The sequence below is a fragment of the Poromitra crassiceps genome (assembly GCF_964638095.1).
Source record: "Poromitra crassiceps genome assembly, chromosome: 1".
Classification (NCBI taxonomy): domain Eukaryota; kingdom Metazoa; phylum Chordata; class Actinopteri; order Beryciformes; family Melamphaidae; genus Poromitra; species Poromitra crassiceps.
Window position 1 is genome coordinate 1,258,431 of NC_139623.1, and position 13,998 is coordinate 1,272,428.

The window sequence follows — 13,998 nt, forward strand, 5'->3', positions numbered from 1 at the left end:
TATGATATAATCTCTCTCTCTCTCTCTCTCCCTCCCTCTCTCTCTCTCTCTCTCTCTCTCTCCCTCCCTCTCTCTCTCTCTCTCTCTCTCTCTCCCTCCAGACTGCGGCGGCAGCAGCAGAGTCCAGGTCTGTTTGGGAAAATGCGATCGGCTCGATTCGGCCCCGACAACCCGGACGCAGCGGCCAGCGATGTGGACGAGGAGGAGGAAGAGCTGCAGCTACAGATCCCATGATACACACACACACACACACACACACACACACACTCGCACTCAAATGCATACACAGACACACGTAGACTGTTACACAAACATCAGCCGTCACACACTCGACATGCATGCCGTCGCTATTGTGGGCGGAGAAAACCTTGTATCGCCGAAATCGTTTTGAGCTTGACCGTCATGGATGTTTTTTTAAAGGTTATTCATACGGTTTTAAAGGGCTTTCATAAGTCTTAAGTCCAAAGTTGGAGTTACAAGGTTTTCAGATAACAGCGATATGAATATGCACACACTCATTCTTATACAGTACACACACGCACACACACACACACACACACACACACACACACGCACACACACACACACACACAGGATGGACAGACACATTGGATTTAAAAACCACGGTTAAAAGCAGAGGAAATGTGATGGATATATTTACTGGATGGATGGACGATCTAGCATCTTCAGTGGACATTTGGATGGACAGCCGCTGACTCACTGTAGCAGAGGCCGACTCGAACCAGCCTTCCCATGTACACACTCACCCTTACCTCATGTCATGACGAGCATTACCACTTCCCCCATCTGGACTGTGCTCCTGCATCATCTGGACTGTGCTCCTGCATCTCCTGCATCATCTGGACTGTGCTCCTGCATCTCCTGCATCATCTGGACTGTGCTCCTGCATCTCCTGCATCATCTGGACTGTGTTCCTGCATCATCTGGACTGTGCTCCTGCATCTCCTGCATCATCTGGACTGTGCTCCTGCATCTCCTGCATCATCTGGACTGTGCACCTGCATCATCTGGACTGTGCTCCTGCATCTCCTGCATCATCTGGACTGTGCTCCTGCATCTCCTGCATCATCTGGACTGTGCTCCTGCATCTCCTGCATCATCTGGACTGTGCTCCTGCATCTCCTGCATCATCTGGACTGTGCTCCTGCATCTCCTGCATCATCTGGACTGTGTTCCTGCATCATCTGGACTGTGCTCCTGCATCTCCTGCATCATCTGGACTGTGCTCCTGCATCTCCTGCATCATCTGGACTGTGCACCTGCATCATCTGGACTGTGCTCCTGCATCTCCTGCATCATCTGGACTGTGCTCCTGCATCTCCTGCATCATCTGGACTGTGCTCCTGCATCTCCTGCATCATCTGGACTGTGTTCCTGCATCTCCTGCATCATCTGGACTGTGTTCCTGCATCTCCTGCATCATCTGGACTGTGCTCCTGCATCATCTGGACTGTGCTCCTGCATCTCCTGCATCATCTGGACTGTGCTCCTGCATCTCCTGCATCATCTGGACTGTGCTCCTGCATCTCCTGCATCATCTGGACTGTGCTCCTGCATCTCCTGCATCATCTGGACTGTGCTCCTGCATCTCCTGCATCATCTGGACTGTGTTCCTGCATCTCCTGCATCATCTGGACTGTGCTCCTGCATCATCTGGACTGTGCTCCTGCATCTCCTGCATCATCTGGACTGTGCTCCTGCATCATCTGGACTGTGCTCCTGCATCATCTGGACTGTGCTCCTGCATCATCTGGACTGTGCTCCTGCATCATCTGGACTGTGCTCCTGCATTCAAACAGTACTTTCCACCCCTCTCCTGCATTCAAGAAAGAAGGGAAAAATACAGCAAGTGTAGCAAGAGTAATCTTCCATGTTTCATGTTTGTGTGTGTTCGTTCACCACTACAACAGCAAGATGAAAAACTCTGCAAAGTCCAGTCATTGAAGGATAATACCAGTGTTGTTGTTTTTTTGTTTGTGCCAATGGTCTGGTTTCCCCTCTCCCTTCCATCCTTCCTGCTGGTGTCTGCACACAGTCAGCATCGTTAAAGCTTATCAGGACTCATTTTCCTCTCAATTTATCCTCTGTGGAGCTTTACATCAGTGGAGGGGAGGAGTCAAAACTCTGGTTTGTTGCTAATGGGAGATTCAGACGGAACTGTCGTAAAGGCATAGAAATTGCCTACTTAAACGCTGAAATTCAGTGATATATTCCCCTTTATGAAAAGAACCCTTTAAGTGAATAACACCTGCGACATCATCACTAATAACACCTGCAACATCATCACTCAGTGAGTGTAGCCTATATGATCTTGCCTGATTTGAATTGAAGTGACGTCCATAATATAGGCATTACTATAAACTGTTTATAGGTTTTTAAGGCCGATACTGAAGCTGATGTTTGGATCGAAGATGCTGATGGCGGATATCTTTCAGTTTGACCATTTTCATGCCTAAAAAAAAAAGACAAGTGTTCAGTATTTCTCTCCAGAAGTCGTGCGGGTTAAATCTCCCATCTGTGAACGAGGTCAGCGTCAGGCGGGCGAGTCTATCATCGCTGGCTGCCGGTGGCGAAAAGCAATAAAACGTTCTCTTCTCATTCGCCGCCATCCGATCCATCCGCCCTCAGCCTGGACTCTGGCGCTGGAAGGGGACCAAGATATTTTTTACTGATCAGGACTATAAACTATTTATGTTGTCGTTGTTATCGTTTAGTTTTTATAAATGACTCTGTACCGCAGTGTTTTTGTATTAGCTCTATAAATGTCGACTGTACATATAAAGAAACGTGATTCACACGGTGTCTTTTTTTGTGTGTGTGTGTGTGTGTGTGTGTGCGTGCGCGTACGTGCGTGCGTGCGTGCGTGTGTGTGAGAGAGAGAGAGTAACAGTGTTGTGATATCTTTGTATCTTTCTTAAAACCCAAGTTTACAATCAAGACCCAAGTTTACAATCAAGACATTAAAGTCACAAAAACACTATCAAAGAAGAGGACAGAGGCCCAATAAGTTCAGTAGAACAAGAGGGCTCCATTTCTATCTTGTACAAAATATATAAATTAAAGCAATGACCGATGTCTATATTTTCAAAAGCTTTCAATGCCTTGACTTTTTTCCTCAAATTCACAAGCGTTAAAGGATTTCAACCAAGGAGCCGTGGGAACCCTGAGAGTAAGAAAGACCGAGACTAAGACAGTTAGAAAATGACAGACGAGACAGAGGGGTTAAGAGGCTGAAACAAAGACGGAGCTAAACACACACAGACTTGTGGTCTGGTCTGCAGACTACACACACAGACTTGTGGTCTGGTCTGCAGACTACACACACAGACTTGTGGTCTGGTCTGCAGACTACAACACACAGACTTGTGGTCTGGTCTGCAGACTACACACACAGACTTGTGGTCTGGTCTGCAGACTACACACACAGACTTGTGGCCTGGTCTGCAGACTACACACACAGACTTGTGGTCTGGTCTGCAGACTGTGGAGTAGACACAGTAATGAGATTGCTCACAGCGTGGGCGTATGGCTCCCTCTGAGATCATAGTCATTACGGTTTGTGTGTGTGTGTACGGAGGACTGTGGATGGTTACTCAGGCTATTTGGACTAAACCAACTAAATTTGTATAATTAAACTTACATCTGTCTGTTAATGACCCATATAATTTAAAGATGATTACATGTGACATAATTCACAATATTTTATTTGAATGGAAGATGTTGCAACCGACCCCAACCTTGGGGACAGTTGCAACACGAGTCAGGGACGGTTGCAGCATATTCAAAATACATTATATTTCACTAACTAGTAGGGATGTCACAATATATCGTCCCACAATATATCGTGATATCAAAACGTGACAATATGTATCGTTGAGATTAAATCTCATATCGCGAGAAAAAGAAGCTGAACATGGTGGCACTGATCTGCATCTGATTGCATGCTCGCTCTCCTTTTCATTGCTTTGTTTGAACAGACGAAGGACGTTACAGACACGGAGGATGAAAATGGTGAAATTACTCAAATTAGCGTGGAGGATGCTCCCTCAACTTACAAATTGATCACAAAAAAATATTGTTAAAATATCGTATCGTTATCGTGAACCCAATATCGTGTATCGTATCGTGAACTGAGTGTATCGTGACACCCCTACTAACTAGTGCAGTGCCATATTCTGATTGGTCGAATTGCACGGAATTTGACCGATTCGACTTCCTGTGTTCCCAGCAGCGCACCCGGCAAGTATGAAGTCGATCGGACAAACGGTTCTCGAGAGAAACCGTCTCTTTGTGTTGCCAGCAGGTGGCGCTATGACTATGTGTGTGTCCAAATTGCACAAAATGTGGCACCGCACCTCGTCGGGTTCCGAGCAGCGCACTCCCCAAGTTTGAAGTCGGTCGGACGAACGGTTCTCAAGATGAACCACTTTTTGTGTTGCCGGCAGGTGGCGCTATGCTGAATTGCATGAATGGCATGTCACTCTAGCATGTTTCTGGGGGGAGGAATAAGACTTGTTGCAACCGTCCCCAGTCTCCCCTACCTTATGAAAGAGAGAGAGATGGAATGAATGTTTTACCCCGTGTAGGTCGGTGTCAGAGTGACTGAAATCATAGACACACAACTCCTGCACTGCACTGCACTCAAGTTGTAGGCTATGCGTGTGTGTGTGTGTGTGTGTGTGTGTGTGTGTGTTTGTGTGTGTGTGCGTGTGCGTGCTTGTGTGTCTGTGTGTGCGTGCTTACTTTGCATAAAACAGATAGTGGTAATACTGACAGTTAAACTTCACTACGGTGCCCTTGGGGTCACGCTATACACAAACGCACAATGCGCCCACACACTCAAGCTGTTAGTGCATGATTGTGTGTGTGTGTCTGTGTGTGTGTGTGTGTGAGAGAGAGAGAGAGAGAGAGCTAATGTTTAGCTTGATCCCATGGGTACAGTAGAAGAGATTATTGAGAAAAGTGTTGGCTAAGCATGGCACGCACTCTAGTGTGTGTGTGGATAGTCTCTGTTATAGGTGCTTCTTTCCCCTATTTGTTTTTTGCAGATCTGTGTGTGTGTGTGTGTGTGTGTGTGTTTGTGCGTGTGTGTGTGTGCGCGTGTGTGTTTGTGCGTGTGTAGATAGCCCGGAGGCTAGTTCATTATGCTAATTTTCTCGCTGGTGGTAATCGCAGCGTCTTTCTCATTAGGCCAGTAATGGCTGACAGCAGGAAGGCAGAACATTACATTGATCCCTGTATAATTATTCCAGGGCTACCACAGGATCACTTTCATCTTGTGTGTGTGTGTGTGTCTGTGTGTGTGTGTGTGTGTCTGTGTCTGTGTGTGTCTGTGGGGTGGGGGGGGTATGATAATTTGGCGCATTACATTCTTTACAAAAATAAATGTGAGACTTATTTGTGTCGAGATTAAATAATTAAATTCTGGTCTGGATTTGATACGTCCCATTTGCCAGAATTAACCACAGCTTTAGTGACAGACGCGCCCCGTGTTGTTGATTCATTTGAATGCTCTGTATCTGTCATGTGTAATAAACCGATATCAGCTCGAGCGCAACGCTGTGAACGAGCCCGACAAACGATGCTGACGCTCGTTGCCATTTAAATTTCTAATTTAAATTAGCTGTGCACAAATAATGTCATGAAATATAACACGCACGCTTGAAAATGAGAGATGGGCCACCTGAAAAACCTTGTTCAGTAACACTGGGTAGATTTGTTTCGAAGTGTAGGTTACTGTGTGACACAGTAGACTTGTCTCTTGTCTTTAGCCCTCTCTACTCCCAAACACTGTTGTAGCTTAAGAAGTCACCTCAGGTAACCTGAGCAAATTGTTAGCTCACTAGCCAGCTGGCTAATGACCAAAGTAGCCTAACTGTTTTGTTGCTGTTAACGTGTAATTAGCCACTACTCGCAACATTAGCAAGGCCTATAGGCTAATGTGCAAATCAGATACGCTAACAAGACAGCTGAGCTGGCCAGATACTATGGTTAGCTATAGCTAACAAACTGCCATTAGCCCAAACAGGAAATCAATCAGGTGTTGCAGTTCTTTATTGTTCAGGTGCCTAGAAACACAATCATGTTGTCAGCTGGCGTTGCGAAGAGGTGAAGACGTCCAATATGGCCGCCAGAGGATCCATCACGCGCATTTTTACTTGCCTCACCCTAACCATAACAACCAACATCCTTAAAACAAACATAAAAATGCAATGAAACGTGTATGAAGAGTTGTATGGCGATTCCTCTGTTCTGCATCATGGCTTTCTGGCAGAAAGTCTTCCGGGCTAACTTCTCCCTGCATCCGGCATGGTCCGTGCTAGAATGGATGGACCAGAGGGACATGAGGAGCGATGATTGGTGGGGTTAGGGTTGAGTTTAGGCATGAGGAGCAGAGCCGTTTATATAGAAGAGTCACGACATCTCCATTCACTCCAATGGACCAGTTTTTTACTCTCAAGAGTTCCAGGAAGTAAGGTCCTGGATTAAGCCGCACTGTCGAGTTGCAGCAAAATGGACAGTTTGTGTTGTACTTTGAAAGGGATTTTTTGAAATTGTACATTATCAGCTTTATTTTAGCATTCAAAAGTAGCACGAGACCCCGTCCTGGCTGTTCATTGGCTAATGAGTCACGCATTTTGGTCCTCCGCCACTCTCTCTCTCTAAATTGCTCTGATGAGGAGTGATGATTGATTGGTTACGTTTAGGGTAGAGGCTGGGTTAGGTCCCTCCCCCGTCCCTCCGGCCTATCCATTCTTGCATTAACCATCCATCACCTCTTCTCTAGGGCCAGAAGGCCTTTATAAATGCAACATCTTCACTCATAAGCCAATAAAGACAAAGCTTTTCTGGCCTGATACACAATAGAAACATTTTTTTTCTGATTTACCTCCTGTTTTCTCCCCAATTGTACGTGGCCAATTCCCCCCTGCTGTCGTGTGGTCATAGCTCAACCCCCTCTGCTGATCTGGGGAGAGTTGTAGACTAGCACATGCTTCCTCAGATGCATGTGCAGTCGCCACCTGCTTGCTTTTACCTGACAGTGAGGAGTTCTACCGGCAGGACGTAGCGCCTGGGAGGATCATGCAATTTGCCCCAGTTCCCCTCCCCCTCAACCATGCACCCTGACCGACCAGAGGAGGCACTAGTGCAGCGAAACAGGACACATACCCTTAATTTGGCTTCCCACCCGCAGACAGCCAATTGTAGCCTACCTGTATGGATGCCCGAACAGGCCGGAGGTAACATGGGGACTCGAACCTGCGACCTTCATGTTTGGTAGTCAAGGGGATCTAACGCTGCACTACCCGGACGCCTAGAAACGTTTCTAACATTGCATGCAGTCTGGGGTAGAGCGGGGAACTTTTCCACCTCGCGTTCTTCAACGTTTAAGTAGCTTTGATGTGAATTTCATTCTTTCCATTCTGTCTGACCTGCACTCTCCTGGCTTGCTTCCTATCTCTCCAACTGCTCATACCAGGTCTTATGGAGAGGATCCCTATCCAGACCCTGCACTCTTAGCACCGGTGTCCTCTAGAGCTCAGTCCTGGGGGGCCCTTCAATCAATCAATCAATCAATCAATCAATCAATCAATCAATCAATTTTATATTTATATAGCGCCAAATCAAAACAAGAGTTATCTCAAGGCGCTTTACAAATAGAGCAGGTAGAAGACCAGGCTCTTCTCATGTGCACTGGAGATTCTACTGTGAGGTCATGTGGCAATGGACACAATTTCTCAACAAGAGCATGCTATTCTTTCTCCATACCAGATCTCCTGGCCATGTGATCGCATCTCATGGCTTCTCTTATCACTGCTATGCCGACGACACTCAGCTCTACTGTACCTCTCCTTCCCTCCCTCAGACACACGCATCTCTGCATGCCTCGGAGACATCGTTGCCTGGGATGGCTGGCCACCACCTCAAGCTCAATCTTGGAAAGAGAGCTACTCTTCCTCCTAGGGACAGACTGCCCTCTCACAGACCTCTCCATTAGGGACAGACTGCCCTCTCACAGACGTCTCCATTGACAACACTAGGCTACTGTGCCACCCTCTCCAACTGCTAAGAACCTCGGTGTGATCCTGGTCAACTCTGGCCTAGGTTGCAGCAGTAACTACCCGCTCCGGTTCTCCCTGTCCAAAATGTGTCTGTTTCTTACGAGGGAATTGGGACACAACTCCTGCTCCTGGTCCAGGCACTTGTTCATTTCCCGCCTGGACTACTGCAACGTTCTTCTGGGCGGCCTACCTGCCTCGGCCATCCGACCGCTACAGCTCATTCAGAACACTGCAGCCCGTCTGGTGTTCAACCAACCCAAATTCTCTCTCGTCACTCCCCTCTTCCGGGACCTTCACTGGCTTCCCATCTCGGCACGCATCAAATTCAAGACACTGGTACCGGCCTCCAGGGCAGTACACCAGACAGCTCCTCCCTAGTATCTGCAATCGATGGTCAGGTTCCAAACCTCACACCGCTCCCTCCGCTCCTCCACCCTTGCAGATCGCATCGCTACGTGGGCTCAAAAGTCGCTCATCCTGGTGGCAAATATTCTCATCCCTGGCGCCACAATGGTGGAACGAGCTCCCCCCTCCCCCCCCCCTTCTGTCAGGACAGCTGAATCACTGCCCATCTTTCGGCGGCGACTAAAAACACCTTTTCTCAGGCGTCACCTGGACCCTTCTTGAACTACCATCCTTTTTCTTCTTCCTCTTAAAAAAAATCCAACTAATGCTACTTATTCCTTCTTAAAATGACTTTCTACAAATGCTACTCTATTAAGCGGACATAGACTGTGTTGCTGCACGGTTGATTTCACTACTGTTGACAAATGGGCAATTGTAAGTCGCTTTGGATAAAAGCATCCGCTAAATGACCACAGTAATCTAGTGGAATGAACTTCAACAATGCTAGTAGGCGCAAATGTGATTGCCTACACTTTCTCCAAACAAGGCTTTTTTAGATGAATGATAGCAGAGACGTCAGAGGTATAAAAACCCCATTTTCTGAACCTGCAACCCCCCCCCCCCCCCCCCCCCCCCCTCCGACAGCACAATGGGACGGTCCGCTCAGAGAGATGCTGTGAAGAGGAAGCCAAAGTGGGAGCGGAGGAAATTAATATAATTGTCCCTTTTAATCCTGTCAGTACAGAGAGGACAGGGGGGGCGGGGCTCTAAGGGGGGCGGGGCTCTAACCAAGGTCTGACCGACAGATGAGAGAGAAAAAACTGCAACAACAAATACAACTGCCTTCCTGGCAGCAGCGCTCTCTGTAATGTACCTCACACACACACACACACGCGCACACACACACACGCACGCACACACACACACACACACACACACGCAAGCACACACGCAAGCACGCACACACACTCACTCACACACACACACACACACTCACACTCACACACACACACACACACGCAAGCACACACACACACACACACACACACACACACAAATATGTTGTCATAGATCCAAGCCCCAACACGGCCATTCTGACATCTCCTTGGCTTCCCTCCCAACACAGTACACACACACACACACACACACACACACACACACACGCACGCGCGCGCACACACACACACACACACACACACACACACACACACACACACACACACACACAAAGATAGAGAATGTGTTGAGTGGAGGTGTATCTGACACAAGTAGGCTATGACCACAGAGAGATCCTCACACACATCAAAACTCTACACACACTTTATTTTGGTTGTAGTTTTGTGTACTGCCTTGAGGCCTGACTTTGGTTTGCTTACATAATCAGCAAAATCAATGTACAGTGAAAAGAAAACATTGCTCATTTCAAAGATTGTACACACAACACTGCACTAGCTCACCCATGGGTGTAACACACACTGTTCGGCTTTCTGTTACGTTCACACAGCCCAACCGGGAACTCTCCATCTTTCTGTCATACTTTGACGAAGAAAGAATTTGTTGAGTCTCTACAGTCAGGATTGTGATATTCTGTGCTATTCAAGATGTTTAAATGACCTGCAATACATTTACTGTATAGTCAAAAAATGACCATGATATGTTATCAGAGATTTATGGAAACGTGCTAAATTGAAATAGCCTACTGGCTTCTCTGACAACAATGCTACACAGCCATTACTTAGCAGAGAATGAGCTGTACCTAGCTGCCAGGTGTCAAAACTAGTGTCCTCTAGAGAGAGAGTGGCATCAGCGGAGGACCAAAATGCGTGACTCATTTAGCCAATGAACATCCAAGAAAGCGTCTCGCGCTACTTTTGAATGCTAAAATGAAGGTGATAATGTACAATTTGATTCAGGAAAAAAAAACTTTCAAAGTACAACACAAACTGTCCATGTTGCTGCAACTCGACAGTGCTGCTTAATCCAGGAGCTTACTTCCTGGAACTCTTGAGAGTAAAAAACTGGTCAATTGGAGTGAATGGAGATGTCGCGACTCTTCTATATACACGGCTCTGGTCAAAACTAGCCATGATGCCTCCTCCCCCACGACCTAATCAGAGAGCATGCACAGAAACAGTTATCTGGTAATCTAGCAATCTGGAGTGTTTACATGCAGATTTTTTATCCTTCAAATGGATTCTGAAAGGGTTATACCACCCCTCTCAATGAATGACATTTCCTTCGGCATGGGATTTATTCTGATTGATAGTTCAACTCAAATCCAGAACAGATGCAGTGTGCAGCTCTGTAATTCCCTATTTTGAACTTCTGTGAGCCTTGCACCCGGAAAACTGCACATAAGACGGAGAGTGCGCGTTCATACCCTGTTTCTACAGCTCTGTAATGTAGCCTATAGGGCCATCGCCATCACAAAGTGGAACAAGTTATGATCGTTGAAGCACCCAGCAAGGCAAGTAAAAAAAAAACTACTACTACTACAAAAACACATTAACCCTAACTTTAACCGATCTGATCTGCGACAATAGAATGCAATTTGATGTGTTGTGATTTTTAATTTTGATTCTTATTTCTTTTCAGTTCTTGAATTTGTTTTTATTGCGATTTGTTACATGTGTTATATGTCTTCTAATGGGGACCCGAATAAACGGACATGAGGCATTTTGTATTCTGATTGGGCTTCTATTCTGATTTCCAAGTGGAATAAAAGGCTCTGTGTAAACGCAGCTCATGATAGTTTTATTCCCTTCTGTACCCCCGCCCCCACCACCACCACCACCACCATTATATGTCGACAGGATAATAATAATAATAATAATAGTCCCATCAGGATAATAATAATATATTGATGCATCGTTGTAAATCTGATGTAAATCTGGCTAGAGTCTTAGTCAGTGACATTTTAGTCACTAGTCACTACTAGACAATCTATAGATCAGACGCTGTCATTTTGGATTGAACATCAAAAGCTGAAAATGCGAAACAACCGACCCTCGGCTCATAATTATAGATATTTACTGCATGTTCAACCATGGCAGTCATAAGAAAAGACTGATCACTACCTCAAGACACACACACACACACGCACACACACACGCACACGCACACGCACACACACGCACACGCACACACACACACACACACACACACACACACACCATAGGCTCCATAAGGACACACACACACACACACACACCATAGGCTCCATAAGGGATGCCTGCTCTGATTGAAGAGGACAGCGTGCAGCAGCAGAGGTCTTCGTCTTCGTCTTTCCGACTGTCTTTCTTGTGCCGGGACAAGACAGGCTGTCTGGGCTCACTGACTGTAATTACAGGCCCTGTCACCTGCTGTGCTACCCTGCTATTACACACACACACACACACACACACACACACACACACACACACACACACACACACACACACACACACACACACACACACACACACACACACACACACAAAGCTAACAATGGCCGCCCACACAAAACCATACCTTTCAAACTCTCTATTATTGGACCCGCTGTTGCTCTTGCAGTTACAGTACTGTACCAACAGCCTGGTCGGCAGAATAAAATGTCAGCATTGTCGCTACGTTTCTGTAATCCACGGATATGTATAATACGTTTCTGAACCAAAAATACATTGCATTATATCATAGATACGTGAATATTAATGTTATACACGTCATAGAGCCTCCTATCGAAATAGCACAGTGGGTGCTGCGGCCGGGGTGGATGGAGCATGTAAACACTTGCCAAGTCTACATTTCAACCGTGAGTCACACACACACTTCAATCAACATTTTATTATTATTATCATTATTATTATTATATTTGACTGAAGAGGAAGTCATTAAGGGGCTTGTGCACACTTGGAAAAGCCACATGGGTGATCAGCACGATGCAAAACCCTTTTTTGCATCAGCACCTTGGAAGTTGTCGTGATGTTTTGACAGTTGATGGGAGATGACGCACGCCTGAACCAAAAGCTGGGCTGAGAAACAAATGTGTTCGTGCCCCATCGCACAAAATGACCATTATCTGCCTGTCAATAAATAGTCCAGGTTTACCTAATGCCTCTTTAACTGCTGACCAAATATGAATTTCATCTTTGACTGTTGCTCATTTTATCTATCGAATAAAGGCAGGAAAAAAAGCAGAACAGTCTGTCTATTTCAGTGTATACCCATTGTAAAGTAAGAACCATTGAATTCAAGCTGCAAGCGGCCTTGACAGGTATTTACAGCACAGTATAAACAGCAATTGTGTTTGTGTCGGTCGGAATCCACATGTCGGTCGAAATCCACCCTATTATAGATTTATGAAATCACTGATTATGTCACAATGTACAGTATGACATCACCGATGATGTCACTGATGATGTCACGAAGCTTAGTGGGAAGCAGGTACGGGATGGTGATGATGTCACAATTGCTCGACTGTGATGTCATCACCAGTGATGTCACTCGAGCAATAGACAGACCCTTTTCACGGTGGCCATTTTGTGTCGAAAAGGCAGAATAAACACAGGTGCAAGCAAAACACTAATGAGGGTTTCCAAATTCCAATCATGGACGTTTGAAACCCTCATTAGTGTTTTGCTTGCACCTGTGTTTACCCTGCCTTTTCGACACAAAATGGCCCCCGTGAGAAGGGTCTATTGTCTTCTTCTTAGTGGTGTCTGTATGTCTGCACCTGCGTATGATTCTTTTTTCTTTTTGCAGGCTTACCGGTGGTGGGTTGTGTGTGGCAAATTTGAAAACGTTTCACCAATCAGACACTGAGCTAGAGCCATTTACAATCAGCATGTAAGAATAATAATAAGAATCTGGACAAAAACAATAGGTTTCCCAGAATTCGCTGTGAATACCTAATTACACGTATATAGAATTATATATAATATTTTCTATCATGGCAGGGTTCTTGTTTGAGTTAGTTTATAACCAAGTAGAACCTGACAACAGCCTATGGATGTACCAACAGGTCTGCAATCTGTTGTGTCTGTACTCAAACGCCATAGCCATTGTGTCATTTCATATCCAAAGTAGTAGGAGTGTGGAGCCAAAACATTGAAACAACATGGTTTGTTCACATCATTATATCAGGTATCAGGTTTCTTGGTATTTGCATGTTTCCACCATAATGATTGTCCAGCTAATAGTCACATGATCCAGTGAACAGCTGTGGAGACAGCAGAGACCAGGTGAGGTCCTCTCAGTAGAGAGATACTTCTTTGCCCAGATCACACTATCCACTGAAGCTGCTGAAGAGAGACGGAGGAGAGGAGTCCAGCACACCAGGTTGGCAGACATGCTGTTTTCATTTTTTACTGAACTAACAACTTCACTAAAACCCACTGTCAGAATTATCTAGACAGATTTCAAAGCTGGTTTTCCTGTCCAAAGCAGTAAGCAACATGACACTCGTGATTTCTTCAACATTCTCTCTAGAAACTGTGGAGTCGAGATGATTCGCCTTGAAGAAAACACATCAGTCTTCACCAACAGTTCCTCTGACCAACATCTTGTTCACTGGCTTATTGCTGGCCATGCG